This window comes from Helianthus annuus, chromosome 17 (genome assembly GCF_002127325.2).
Source record: "Helianthus annuus cultivar XRQ/B chromosome 17, HanXRQr2.0-SUNRISE, whole genome shotgun sequence".
NCBI lineage: Eukaryota > Viridiplantae > Streptophyta > Magnoliopsida > Asterales > Asteraceae > Helianthus > Helianthus annuus.
In genome coordinates, this window is record NC_035449.2 from 121,705,578 (window position 1) to 121,721,273 (window position 15,696).

The window sequence follows — 15,696 nt, forward strand, 5'->3', positions numbered from 1 at the left end:
CATGCTATTCCAGAAATTGTGGCTGCTGTTCAAAAACCTGCCGAACCACAATTAATTCCTAGTAAACGTATTCCGGAAGATAACGGCAGTAACAGCATAAATGGAGGCGGCAATCATGACGATCATGATCCGCAACAGGCCCCACTCCCTAAGAGAATAAAAGCTGCAACGCCTGGTTGCACTTACAAAGAATTTCTTGCTTGCAAACCCGCAGAATTTCCAGGTAATGAAGGGGCAACTGCAACACTGCGTTGGTTAGAGAAAACCGAGGCAGTAATTGCAATAAGCAAATGTGCCGAAGAGGATCAAGTGATGTATGCATCAAATCTGTTCAAAGAAGGAGCACTAGAATGGTGGAACACGGTCCTCCAGGCAAAAGGGAGAAGGATAGCCTATGCTATGAGTTGGGAAGAATTTAAGAATCTTGTAGAAAGAAAATTCAGTCCCGAATATGAAAAAGATCAAATGGCAAACAAATTCCTAAGTCACCGCATGACAGGGGTAGATTGCCGGGGCTATACTTCGACATTCTTTGAATACGCAAGGGTGGTGCCAACACTGGCTTCGCCAGAACCGGTACTCATTTCCCGTTACATCTGGGGGTTAATTAGTGAAATCCGAAACATCGTTAAAGCTGTGAGACCTCGTACCATTGACGATGCTGTAGAATTAGCTAATACCCTAACAGATGAATTGGTACGCACAAGAGTGGAAGACCGGAAGAAGGAAATAGCTCAAAAGATTACCCAAGGGTTTCGTATGAGTAATATCAAGAAAAGAGGAACAGGGCAATCCTCATCACCTCCTTTCTGCAGAAATTGCAAAAAGAAGCATTATGGACAATGCAATATAGTTTGCAATTTTTGCAAGGCAAAAGGACATCGTGAAGAAGACTGCAGGAAGAAAACAAGAATTTGTTATAATTGCAGAGAAAGGGGACATTTTCAATCCGAATGTCCTAAGTTAGCTAAACTAGTAGACAACAAAGCTAAACCAGCTGAAGGAGCAACCAAGAAGAATGTACGTGCATTCCAGCTAACCACTCAAGAGGCCGAACTCATTCCAGATGTGATAGCTGGTACGTTCCTAGTACATGACGTATTTGCAAAAGTATTATTTGACTCTGGTGCGAACCAAAGTTTTATTAATACTTCATTTTGTCAAGCTCTTAAGTTACCGTTAACCACTCTTAGGCAAATTTTCACAGTTGAAACCGCAGAAGGAAATTCTGTAAACATAGATAAAATCTGGCAAGAAGGAAAAATAGAACTATTAGGCCATAAGTTTTCTGCAAATCTGTTACCAATGAATTTAGCCGGGTTCGATGTAGTATTAGGAATGGATTGGTTAATAGCCAACCATGCACGAATCCTATGTGACAAAAATGCAGTAGAAATTCAAACCCCTTCAGGAGAAGTAATTGTAATTACTGGAAATAAACCTCGAAAGCCACTGAAATTTATCTCAGTAATGAAATTGGCAAGCTATTCGAGAAAGCAGGAAATGGTGTGTATGATTTCAGTAATCATTAACACTAAAGATAAGGAACTTCAGGATATTCCAATAGTCTCAGAATACCCAGACGTTTTTCCAGAAGAATTACCTGGATTACCACCTGATAGAGAAGTAGAGTTTAGAATTCATTTAATTCCAGGTACTGCACCAATAGCCAAAGCACCATATAGATTAGCACCTACTGAAATGCTAGAATTGAAAAAGCAATTAGATGAATTATTAAGCAAAGGATTCATACAACCGAGTTCATCCCCTTGGGGTGCACCAGTACTGTTTGTGAAAAAGAAAGATGGATCGATGAGAATGTGTATCGATTATAGAGAATTGAATAAGGTTACGATTAAGAATCGATACCCACTACCTAGGATTGATGATCTTTTTGATCAATTGCAAGGAGCTAGGTATTTCTCTAAGATAGATTTAAGATCTGGATATCATCAGTTGAAGGTACAAGAAGAAGACATACCTAAAACTGCCTTCAGAACTAGGTATGGTCATTATGAGTTTACACTCATGCCCTTTGGATTCACAAATGCCCCAGCAGCATTCATGGACATGATGAATCGAATCTGTAAACCATACTTGGATAAATTTGTGATCGTTTTCATCGACGATATACTTATTTACTCCAAAAGCCAAAAAGAACATTGTGAACACTTACACGTTCTCTTAACTTTGTTAAGAAAAGAAAGGCTTTATGCCAAATTCTCAAAGGGTGAATTTTGGCTGCAAGAAGTACAATTTTTAGGTCATGTGGTAAATCATGAAGGTATCCATGTAGATCCTGCTAAGATAGAAGCAATTACAAAGTGGAAAGTCCCACAAACAGCTATGGAGATAAGAAGTTTTCTAGGCATAGCTGGATACTATAGACGATTTATCAAAGATTTTTCTAAGATAGCCGTACCATTAACTAAGTTAACCTGTAAAGCTGCTAAGTTTGAATGGGGACCAAGACAAGAAGAAGCCTTTAAGATTTTAAAGCATAGATTGACGAATGCATCAATCTTAGCTTTACCAGAAGGAACAGAAGATTTTGAAGTATATTGTGATGCTTCAAAATTAGGCTATGGATGTGTGTTAATGCAACGCAAGAAGGTAATTGCGTATGCTTCTAGACAATTGAAAAAGCACGAAGAAAATTATACGACTCATGATCTAGAATTAGGAGCCATAATTTTTGCCCTTAAGATATGGAGACATTATTTGTATGGAAGTAAGTTTACTGTTTATACAGATCATAAGAGTTTAAGATATATATTTGGGCAAAAAGAGTTAAACATGAGGCAAAGAAGATGGATGGAGATGCTAAGCGATTACGACTGTGATATCCAATATCATGAAGGAAAGGCAAATGTAATTGCAGATGCCTTAAGTCGTAAGTACCATGAGAAACAGAAACGAGTCCGTGCTCTGAGGATAAATCTACAAGTAGATTTAATGGCACAAATCAAAGAAGTTCAGAAAACAGCAATCCAAGATGATGCTGAAGGAATGAAAGGTTACCTAAAAGAACTAGAACAAGGAAATGATGGAATTTGGAAATTCCATAAGAAACGAATTTGGGTACCTAAGCGAGGAGAGTTAAGAAATAAGATTTTAGAAGAAGCTCATAAATCTAGGTATACCATGCACCCAAGAAACAATAAAATGTATCAAGATTTAAGGAAGAATTTCTGGTGGATATGAATGAAAAAGGATATAGCCGAATACGTATCCAAGTGCTTAACTTGTTCACAAGTTAAAGCTGAACACCAGAAACCTTCAGGACTACTACAACAGTTAGAAATGCCTGTATGGAAATGGGAACTCATAACAATGGATTTTGTTACCAAGTTACCCAGAACCAGAAAAGGTAATGATGCGATTTGGGTAATCGTAGACCGATTAACCAAGTCAGCTCATTTCCTACCAATGAAAGAAACCTTTAGCATGGAAAGGTTAGCACAACTGTACGTGGACGAAGTAGTATCCCTACATGGAGTCCCACTCTCTATTGTATCAGATAGAGATAGTCGTTTTACTTCTCATTTCTGGACAAGTTTTCAGAACGCAATGGGAACTCGACTAAATCTAAGTACTGCTTATCATCCACAAACAGACGGACAGAGTGAAAGGACAATACAAACTCTAGAAGACATGCTCCGAGCATGTGTAATTGACTTTGGTGGCAATTGGGATAGCCATTTGCCATTAATTGTACGGACGTAAGTGCAGAACTCCAGTATGTTGGGCAGAAATCGGAGAAAGTCAATTATCAGGTCCTGAAATTGTACAAGAAACTACTGACAAGATAACTCAGATCAAGGAAAGATTGAAAACGGCTCGAGATCGTCAGAAAAGCTATGCAGACAATCGTCGCAAGCCACTCGAATTCCAAGTAAGAGATAAAGTACTTTTAAAAGTCTCTCCTTGGAAAGGAGTAGTACGGTTCAGAAAGAAAGGAAAGCTAAGTCCAAGGTACGTTGGACCATTCCCCGTGATTCAACGAATAGGACCAGTAGCTTATCGTTTACAACTACCAGAAGAGTTAGCTGGAGTACATGATGTATTTCATGTATCCAATCTCAAGAAATGTTTATCAAACGAATCCCTAGTAGTACCTCTTCAAGATATAGAGGTAAATGAAAAGCTGAAATTCGTAGAGAAACCTCTACAAATAGAAGACCGGAAGATCAAGTTTCTCAAAGCACAAACGACTAGTGCTAGTAAAAGTCAAATGGGAATCCAAGAGAGGACCAGAGTACACTTGGGAACTGGAATCGGAAGTGAAGCGAAAGTACCCTCATCTATTTCAGTAAATCTCGAGGACGAGATTTTTCTCAAGGTGGGGAGGATGTAACAACTGCCACTAAAATCAATAATTAGGACAATAATTAATCAATAAGAAAACCCTAATTGAGACACCCAAGTAATTTTGCACTAACCCTAATATTTTCAGAATAATCGGAATCAGGATTAGGGCCCCTAAAACTCAAGGGGGTTAAACCCTAAATTGATAATTATCTCGAAAACGCGTGTACAAACTGAAAATTAACGAACTGGCAACTCAGCAGACCTATACCCACGACAAGGCTACTCTAGGCTAGATGTGCACCCCAGGCGAGTCGCGACAGGGGTCACGACTTCTTCCGCGACACGCGGGGGAGTCCAATTTCACCTATAAATACTAGGCCTTGGAACTTGAAATCTGTCTTTGGAACGACGGAAATTCGAGTTACGTAGACTGAGTTATTACAGAAACATCCAACACACACATACTAATCACGAGGTGCTGCCACAATCAGGGTAATAACTCGATCGCTATTACGATTCAACGTCCGATCGATTATAACTATCCAACAATAATCCGGGTGCTGCTCAATTGAGCTTGTACTTTGATTATTCGTCGTGATTTCGACTTGAATATTAGAGTGCTGTTCGAATTCGGACTATGCTCTGTTATTCGTTGTGAATCCGATTGAATTATCAAGTATTGCACTGATTAATCGTTGTGAGGGTTTAATCTCGTGAATTGACGTAACTGCTGTATTAGTTACTAACCTGCCTGTGTGTGCATTGTGTTAAATTAGGTTTAATCAAGGCTAATCAGTAGGCTTATATCCTGCTCGTTAATCTGCAATGTGAGTCATTCTTCTTTTTAAACTGTTTTCTCACAGTTTGTGAGTAAGTATTACAAAACTCCAAGTTATTTCCAAAGGTTATAATTACAGGGATTAAGTCTATGTAATCACCATATTACAGCCGGTATGTGGGGTTTTGTATACATTACTTATTTCCCGTCACACTTGGACAAACGGGTGGCCAAGGGGTGATCTGACCACAATCACTGACACCATTGGACAAATGGGCTAGCCAATGGTTGGTCGAGTGACAAATACTGTGGGTAGTTGGTTTGATATCAGAAACATTGTAATTCCCCTTAATACTGTAATTTATAACTAACGGGTCGTTTTAGAAAACAGAATGATTCACTCAGTATTTCCCCGCTGACAAAACCTTTTTCAAACATGTTTCAGGTGATCTGTGTGATCCAGGAAAAGTGCAGTAAAGCACTACAAGCTCAGAGAAGTGGCTCATTGTGAATAAATAAATAAAACATGTTTTGGAAAATAATGATTTCTGTGTGAAATCAACTGATTGTAAATTATGGGAATTTATCCCTAAAACTGTGTATAATATATTAAACGAGTATTTTACGGCGAAAAGATCCTGTAATAAAAGACTTCCGCTGCCGCATAAATCAGATACCACGGGTACCACTGGACTGCTCGCGGCTCCCGATTCCGTCCAGGGTGGGTCGGGGGTCGTGACACTCGGATAGATTTAAGTACAGCTTATCATCCTCAGACCGATGGACAGTCTGAGAGAACCATTCATACATTGGAGGATTTACTTAGAGCATGTGTCTTAGACTTCGGAGGAAGTTGGGATAGACACTTACCTCTTATTGAATTCTCCTATAACAATAGTTATCATACAAATATTAAAGCAACACCTGGTCGAAAGTGCAGATCTCCATTGTGTTGGCCAGAAACTCGTGATAAGCAGATTACGGGAACTGAGTTAATTCAAGAAACAACGGATAAGGTGTATAAGATCCAGAATAGGCTAAAGGCAGCATGAGATCGACAAAAGAGTTATATTGATCGTCGTAGGAAACCTCTACAGTTCAATATTGAAGATAAAGTATTTCTGAAAGTATCGCCTTGGAAAGGCGTGATCATATTTGGGAAGGCTGGAATATTGGACCTTATGAAATGGTGGCTAAAGTTGGCCTGGTTGCATACAAGTTAAACCTACCACAAGAGCTATGTAGTATTCATAATTTTTTCCACGTATCTAGCTTAAAGAAATGCCTTACCAATGATGCGGAAATTGTGCCCTTGAATGACATACATGTAGACGATAAGCTTCATTTCGTAGAAGAACTGGTAGAGATTGTAGACGGGAAAATTAAGAGGTTGAGAAACAATAAGATTGCCATAGTCAAGGTCCGTTGGAGGTCACAACAAGGACCTGAATTTACCTGGGAAAGAAAAGATCAATTCTAAAAAAATATCCACAGCTCTTCCCCAACAAAAGGAAGTTTAGTAATTGAATTTTGAGGATGAAATTGCTTAACTGGGAGAGAATGTGACATTCGCCACGAAACCAAGTAAACCCTAATCACAGTAACCAGTTTACATGATTAACAAACCGATGTTGATTATGCCTCGGTTGAATCCAAAGGCATGTTATACATAACATATGAGAAACAGGACCAAAAACAATTACATTGGGGCCATTGAATTCAGAAAATTGATTAAATCGAAGAAATTCGGATAACCGGGTTTTAACGGTTTAAAAGTGTCGTAGGTGCCATAAGCGAACCTAGGAGTACAGCAATGCCTAAGTATGATCCGTATACTATAACAGAGGATCATGAATGCTTTATTGGGTAGAAAACGCGTTAAATAAAGCAGCTTCCGGTTAGCGGAACACCTTTAAATTTAACGCGCACTGTACAATCCAAACATGCATTTTATCATTAGTTAAGCCCAAAAAGACTTATATAATATAAATATAAGGTGTTGTGTGTAGTAACGTTCAAGTGTTTGAGTTTTTTTGTCGGTTGGGTTTGTTTTAATTTCTACACAAAAACGCCTATAAAAACATTTCGCTTTGCCATTTTTTACCATACCTAGGGAGCGTTTAAGACCCGAGAACGACCCCATGCTTAAAAATAGGCTTGGACTTATCATATATGTTGAAGAAAGGTCCTTTGACTAGTCAAAGGAGGACAAAAAGTCCTCCCTTGTTTACAATCAAGCCACATAACCCAACCAAACACACACACACCTGCATCATCACTTTTATAACCACTTGTTTTAGCTACCCTTCATTATAAAACAACCTTAAGCTCATTTGGAGCAGAAATTTTGGACCAACAAGCTCAAGAACACAAGGCTTTGTATGTTTTTTTTCATTCTATTATTTTCTACTTTAATCTATCATAAATATGTCTAATTTGATCCGAACAAGACCAATATTATGTCCATATAACATGTTTTAAGAGTTATTTGTTTATTAAAAAGTTTTACAAGTGGTTTGATTGAAAAAAATGGAGTTTTGGATAAAAAACGACATTATACGACACCAAAATCGCTTAATGAAAACTAATAGAAAAAGAATACTAATCGGGCTTAATTAATGATTCAAATTACATGATCGTGTTGTACATATTGTGTAGGTACTATACGTAGAAAATCGTCACAAACGGATCTTGGAATCTTGGCCTAACAAGCGATACGCGGAAAGGTATACTTTTTAGGTGAAATTTAATAGTTTATAGAAATTGTTTTAGTTGTCTCTTATGACGTGATTACTATTTGGTAAAAAAAACTTTAGGATATGGTTTAGGATAGTAGAAAGATGACCCTTGCAAAATTTGAGATTTTTCAGACAAACGAGGAATATTTGACAAATTCATTACTTTTTAATACAATTAAATCAGGAAAATAAGTTAACTGTATTCAATAAATCTGGAATTTTTGCAAAAAAAAAAAGTCTTATATATCATAGGTGTGTCCTACACCAAAATTTGGGATCATCGGATAACCCGAGCTATAATTTTAAATCGCACATTTTACGAGGTTTACGGTATTTTAAAACCTGGTCTAGAAAATTCGGATGAATCTCAAATTTTTACAAGGAGTTTATTGACAAAGTAGAAGTGTTCAGTAAAACATTTAGAACTTTTATAGTTCGGATGGGTTGGATCGCCAATTAAACGATTTATATACGTTATAAAATATATTTATTAAAATTAATAAATAATGTTTAAAAATTTTATAATTTTTTTTCTGAAAAATACATATCATAAAGAAGTTTTAAAAAATTATTGGAATTTTATAAATTATGGGATAATTTTAGAAAATTACGCATTTTAATTACTAATTTTAACGATAATGGACGAATATAAACGCGTAACCAACTCGCCAAAATTTTTATACAACCCAAGTGCAAATTGGCGATAATTGGGAGTTCGGAAATAAATCCCCACCCTTCTAGACTAAATTGGGATAAAACGGGTATATTACATGCTTATCTGGTAATTACCCGACTGTAAATACGGAAACACTTAGTTGAGCGACCTAGACCTTTCAAACGTCCGAACTACCTTAATATGAAACTAATCATTTTTATATACTATACAATGATACACTTTGTTTAAACATATTATTTCCCGAATACCTAGAACATGCTGGTGCATATTTTGTATGTCCGTCACTGTGCAAATAGGCTAGATAGAGCGTGTGTTTAATATTGAATTGACTAGTGTGAAAAGGGCCGGAGAGTATGTGTTGAAGGCCTTTCGCACGAAAGAGTCTTTCGTGCGAAAGGACCAAACTGCCCTTTCTTACGAGAGGAACCCTGTCGTCCCTGGTGATTTCGTGCGAGAGGCACTGCATATAAATATGGGACTTGGGTTCTCTCATTTGAAGGTTTTGGTTCCCAGGGAATTTCGCTAACTTGTAAAAGATGTAAACTCTTCTGGTATGAATGATGCATTCAACTTATGGACAACTATTTTACTTCTACTCCATTCTTAGTAATAATATTCTACCGAATTAGTTCTATCGAGGCCAAACTTCCGTCTAAGCCTGCCGGATCCTGGACTCTCAATTGGTATTAGAGCGACGATACTGATTCAATCAATCCAACTGTTGATTGAATCACCTACGCTCATGAATTATGGGTTTTTAGGGGGTTTTAGATGTAAAACATCAAATTGAAGGTTCAATTCACAGATGGATGTTGAAATTGAAGACATCATTAAATTCGGAATTGATTTTCGTTCATATTTGTGAAGTTTCATTAGGAAATTCGCAGAAAAAAAGATTTTGTATCGAAAAATTTGATCGGAAGTGTTCGAACAACAGAAACAGTCGCGCGAAGATCCCCTTTCGCATGAAAGGATTAGCCTTTCGCATAAAAGGATTCCCCATTTGCACGAACGGTATCCCATTCGCACGAACGGATATGTCATGTCCTTCAAAAGGTCTTTTGTTCTAAAATCAGCTCATTCTCACTAAGGGACCTACTCCATTCGCATGAATGAGCCAAATACCTAGAAAAATAAAAAAAATAAAAGGCATTTTTTGATCGCAATGACGATACGAGTGTCAAGAAAAAATTTGGTGATTGAAAATTTTTTCGAGTTTGTACCGACAAATACGGGTTGTTCGGGGACACCGTCAGGAGCTTCAGAGAATAGATTTGATAATGCGATCACATAATGTTGAAGATAGTGGGGTAGTCATGATAACTACGCAGAATGTTTATCATCTGGGTTATCTGACTATTTATGGGCCTTAAAGAAAAATCCGCATTGATAAAAAACTGACTTTTGTGGGCCAAAATGACACATTTTCGGCAAAGTTGAGTTTTTCAGAGATAAGAGAGGACTGAATTGCCAAGTTTGAGGGGGGAATTCAGTGATAAGTTTAGAGAAGTCAGAATTTGCAAAATGAGGGGGAATAAAAATTTCATAGAATATATTGAAATTTTGGCATTTTTGAAATTCGTGACATGCAACAACATTCGGGTGGTTCCGACTTCAGATTGTCCGGGAATGCATAGGATATGGACTCGTGAGTTCGTGATCATAGGAAGTTCAGATTCTACATATCATGATCAGATTGATGTCTTAGGGTTTGAGTCCTGGGTCTTCGTCAAGTCGGTCAGCAGGATTAACATCAGGAGATGTAACTGTATTGTGGATACTTATAAGATATCACAGCTTTGTGATAGTCTAAAGTGTCAGAATGGTTAATCTTTGAGCAGAGGAATTGTTTTTCGGACTAACCGCCGGGGAATGACGATGTTTGTTGATTAAGTTGCTGACGGAACTAACGAAGAAGACTATATATCTGTTATCGTGACTGAAAAGGATGAATGTGAATCTGATCGTGGAAGAGTGTTTCTGAGATCTGAATGTGTTACCAGATGATTTGTAATCCGATGAAGATTTGCTGATTGTGGAGATTACCGTTTTCACTGATTAATCATTCAGGAGTATGCTTAAAGGTGATTACGGAAAATGGTATTTCATATTTTTGTGGGTATTCATAGATTTGAAGTTTACCGATGTGGTGATTCGAAGTTTCTATTAATTGCCAGTTTGGTTTTTAAAGATCAGAGGATCAAGTGGGCGGAATGCGCTAAAACCGATCGCAGAGGTGGTTAAAGCCGAAACAGAGATGTTGCATTGATCAGTTTCAAGTTGGTGATTATTCGTGAAGATTGCAGTACAACAAATCAGAGGATGTTGGAACCATGCAAACAAAGCTTTGAAGATTAATTTCAGGGGGAATTTATGCATAGTGAAGATAATGCAAGCCCGAGTCATCAATCAAGGGGGAATCAATTGAAGATATCAAGATGCCTGATTGAAGTTGCAGAATATTCAAACATGGCTCGCGTTTTCAAAGATCAAGATTCGACAGTAACGGCCAAGGCGGAATTTGTTGGTCCATATTTTGTATGTCCGTCACTGTGTGAATAGTATAACACCCGTACTATTAAATGACGCTTTTCGTATAAATTACGAAAATAAACATGTAATTATGATTACATATACGTTGAAAAATACGGGTAAATTAAAACTTTTACAATTTAAAATAATACAACATAATGTGATTGAATTCATCGTAAAAAAATAACGACGAAACAACTTGCGGAAGCTTCATTTTCATGTGTTCGGTTCTTGTACGTCGCTTGATCTTCATCCGGGTACTCCTGATATTCACCTATGATCAAAACCAACTTAAAAGTTAGTTTTGATAACTTAAAAATAAGAATAAACAAGTTCGTAGTATTGAACCATAATTTTTCGGACTAGTGCCTCTCGCGCCACGCGAGAGGCTTCCCTTGTCCTTTCGCGTGCCGCGACGCCTATCGCGAGTCGCGCTGATGTCACAGTGTCCCCTCGCGTGCCGCGGGGGAGACCAGTTTCCAGCAGGTTCATGTCTGGGACCTGCATATCAGCCCAGCTATGTTTTTAATCGAAAATCAAACTTTAAAGTGTTATAACTTTTTATCTACTTATTCGATTTGCATGATTCTTTTTCCTACGCGTTCGTAATTTGATTCCCCATCACATGGAGTTAAAATCCGATATCCGGATTTACAATTTTCTAGGTTTTAGGCCTTCGGCTTAATTTTAATTATTAAACTTTTAACAACGCTTTTGACCTGTTTATGCTATCATCAAACCAACTTGTTTGTTACACCCTAATTCTCGTGGATATCATATTTTAAGGTTTCCTATCACACGAGGTTCAAGTCACAGGTTATTATACATCATTAACCCGTTTATACTTATGCTCTTGTTTTGACCCGTTAAGGGTATCTAAGCGCTTTTACGTACAAGCCATACTCATTTATTTTTAACTTCGTATTCCCATATTTTAATATCTACTTATATTCCGCCACCACTATTTTCGTGGTGGATTTAACATATTGAACCCATTATCCTAAGTTTTACCATTCGGTTAGTCATTTTACGCTAATGACCCATTTTTTAGGCATTTGAACCACGAAAGTTTATGCCTATAACTCTTATACATGTCTAAGGGTTACGAAATCACAATACATGTTCCTAAACAACCTCTAAGGGTCGTTTACCCGGTTTACCCACCAAAGGCTTTTTGGTCAATTTTAGTCCCTCATTTTACGACGAAGGACTTTTACTAATTATTTAACCAAAATCGCATTTTTTTAACTATAAACTTATTTATGTGTACCTGGCTCGGATCAACATATTGGCCCGTTTTAATACCTTGTCTCAATAATCGCTAATTCATAGAATCGCTAATTCATAAGCCGATTTACCCTGTGTGCATAAAACTCCACAAACACTTATTAGTCGTTAATTGTCAAATGGTATCAACATTACCATTTGACCCGTTTGGTCTAAACGACCAAACATTTTGCGCTTATATTTGACTAGATCACCATTTACCTTTTTTATTCGTTTAGGCTTACTTAGAAAGTAGTCATTCAAAAACTCATTTTTATTTATGTCATCCCATGACCCAATTACCATTTCACCCATTTTTACCATTAAACATGGTTTTTCGTCTTTTGATACGTTCCGACCCGTATCTTTTCATGTCAAAATCATATTTTGAATATAACCTTATCGTATTTATAATCTATAAATAAATACATATCTTACGATAAAGATGTAAGCTTTACTTACCTCGCGTCCACGCAAACATTCTTTGCATCCATCATCCGTTTGACCCGTTCCTTTCCAAGCTCCCACCTAGCTTGTTTAGAGTCAAACTATATCTAAACATCCATAAGATGGTTAGATTGGTCATTCTATACAATGGCCATCACCCTATGGTCTCTCTTTTTTTTACACACTTATCAATCAAAACATGCTATATATTCAACAACTAGTTTTATACCATAAATCTTTTTATTCACTAACCGTTTGACCCGTTAGTGAAGTTACTTATACAAACTAGTTAGTAAGTGATTTTAAACACTTTATGTCACACACCCGAAAATACCCCAAGCGGAAACCCCCACGAGGCGTGTGACGTACCAGGATCTAGCCACCAATCACATTGAACTCATACAAGATTTTGGATGAAAACTTTCTTTCATTAAATAAAGTACATCATAACCATATTATAAATTCAACATATTCAGCGAAAGTGTAATACAAGGTTTAATCAGTTTAAAGCCCAAGTGTATGCAACCAATTAGTCTAGTCTTGCGTTTCCAAGTATCGCGACCCATGACCACTCCAGCTTCCCAGGCAGCAAGTTACACATCCAAATACCTATAACCTGTGAGCATGCAACAAGTGTGTCAGACAACGCTGGTGAGTTCATAGTTTTACAAAAACGTTGATTACCAAGTGTTTAGTTAATCCATTGAGGTTAATTCCGAAAGTAATGTAGATAATATCTCGATACTGAACAAGACGGCTCCTGATGTATGTTTTGCCCGTTCCCCAGTGCTCCTATCAAAGCACTGGGCCCGACTGGGTCATTAGTTCACACCCGCCCTCTCTCAGGAACGGGGTGAGGGTGCCAAACCTAAATAGCGCTACCAATTAATACCCCGCTACCACCCACGATAGCAAAAGATGGGACTTAAAAGATAGAAAGTGAGAATATTATCCAACATCCCAGTTTTACCCAAAAGATTTATCCCTCCCCGGGATACCCACTGACTGTCCCAACCACCGGGACGCATGCTCAAAAGTAATGAACTCACCTTAGATTGCTCGGTATGTTACGTTACACTACCCATTCGAAGTTGGTCAACCAAACCCTACCGTGGTTACCAAAGACAATCAGTTTATATGCACATAAATCACATATTCCGCATTCACATTACCCAAGTAACATACACACATCATCATATGAGTTGTAACAATTGTTCATGTACTCCAACAGTAACATATGTCATACTATCACAAAATTAATGAATTGCACACCATGCACCTCATCCAGTAACACATATCTGATATTTGGCACGTATACAGAGGACTGTGCGGCCCCTGATGTGTTGCAAATGTATCTTACTTTCCTTGTGTATTTTGTATATTATTGTAACAGTTTAGAGTCATTTTTAGAATATTCAGACATATTTTATTATCATTTATTATTACATGTCCTAGTGTAAAAGGAATTAAAAATAAGCTTAAACGATTAATAAACGAAGAAACAAGACTAAAACTGAATAAAGCTGAAAGTTGTTTAAAAATAGTTGTTGAAAGTCAAGGGACTAAAAGTAGCAAGAGGCTAAAACTTAATTAATTATATGTCACTACATGACAAAAATAATACAATTCGTATTCCATGCATATGTTTTCTAATTTTTAGTGTTGACTAAACCTTTAAGCAGTTGACCGATTTCTTCTGTTACCTTAATTGTATCCTTCTTTATGGGTTTTCCTTTTTCAACTTATAATAATTTACCAATCAACAGTAGGTTACGAGCAATTCACAGGTTACCATATCATTGCATATAATTCGATTTATACAACTTTACCATCAATAACTAATATTGGGTCATCGATTATCATCATAGGTTAGTTTTAGTCTCATGCTAACAGTTTATCCCTCACAATAAGCCATTGAATTCTCTAATGTTTTCATGACAGTTATTACCATACAAACTTCAGTTTTATCATGCAATATTCAAACACACCACCGATTGATCTAAACTTGTTAATCATCGTTAATTTACGTACCAAGGGCCCTAAATCCTTCATGACAACAACCAGCACATTCTAGGTTGATCACACAGTTAGTTATGACATTTTTTTCATCGAGGTTCCTACCATAATATCATCCAAATCAATATTCGATCTCATGTAAATCAACACGAATCAACACTTTAACATGTAATTAAAACGATAGGAAAAACAAGCCAAATCGATGACGACATACTAACCGAGGAGAGCGTAGAGTGCAGCCTCGAATGAGCGAGGAGGGCTTCGGAATGGCCGACTAAAGTAGGGCGCCTTCCTGCTGTCATCGGGTGAAGAAAGGGAAGAAGGAGAGTAGGGTTTGATATCTTATGTGGGTTTGAGAATGTGAATGTCGTGCACATGAATATGTGCGTTTGTAATTTCCTATTAAGGGCTGGGTTGGGCTCGGTTTGATGTGGGCTTGCATTAAAAGGAATCAGGATGTGTGTGTGAATATGATTACCCAAAAAGGTCGGCCCAACCTCCCAACTTGTTTGAGCTTCCTCGAATCATACATTAACAGGTCAAGGGGTGTTGGTTTGGCCGAGTACAAGTCTATAATAAAAAGGGGGGGGGGTCTTGCAAGTGCAAGAGGGTGTTCGACCCCTATGCGAAGCACCAACATCTAGTAATTCATAATGTTATGATAAGACCAATCACCTCATATACTTCGTAGCACATACACGTAATGACATACAACTTATAACTTTCATGTAATCTTATAAACACAACTAAGGTAAAGCTTCATATATAACACATCACATATACATGCATATCACAGTTTCCATAATGAGTCTCGCAAAACTTGTTCATACATGTAATCGTACCTAAATCATATCATTGTGCAACAAGTTGTTATTATTGTTATATTTATATAACATAAACATAACTCCCATTTATGAGAAAAGTTAGCGCGG